A 660-nucleotide genomic window follows, 5' to 3' on the forward strand; every position below is an offset into this window, starting at 1 on the left:
CTCCTTCACACTCCTGCTCTGCTCTGTCGTCTCGGTGAGTCAGTCTCCCTCAGACTTTTCGACCAATATAGTAACGCATGCCTTTCCGTCCTCAGTAACGGTAACGGCGTTGCCAAGATGAGAAAAGTAATTAATTAGATTACCCACTACTGAAAAAAATAACGCCGTTAGTAACGCCGTTATATTGTAACGCCGTTATTAACAACACTGCTCGCTGCAATCAATATGTAAAAAAAATAATAATTTTGATAAAGATTGTATGTATTACAAGCAGATTTGACTGTTATTATTTCCTGAAGTGACCAAAACACACACACATGTAATAAATTTTCTCGAAAGAGTAAAACAGCATTTAAAGTCGTATGTCAAAAAATATATATGTATTTATTTTTAATTCGACAAAAAATAGAAGGGATTTTAAGGGTTAAAATGGGTTTCCTTGACATTTAAACGAGTTAGTTGGATATGCAAGACAAGAGTTGATTTGTAATTTGTAATTAAAAATGATTGAAAAGTTGATTGTTTGTTGTTTGTACAAAATTTAAACATAATTCATGCGTCAGTTTTACTTAAGATCAATCTTTAAAATGCGACTTCTGAATTCGCGCAGTTTGTCTAAGTGAGGATGCCGTACGTTGAACTTTTTTGGGTCACGTGACT

The sequence above is a fragment of the Corythoichthys intestinalis genome, chromosome 1 (genome assembly GCF_030265065.1).
Source record: "Corythoichthys intestinalis isolate RoL2023-P3 chromosome 1, ASM3026506v1, whole genome shotgun sequence".
Lineage (NCBI taxonomy): Eukaryota > Metazoa > Chordata > Actinopteri > Syngnathiformes > Syngnathidae > Corythoichthys > Corythoichthys intestinalis.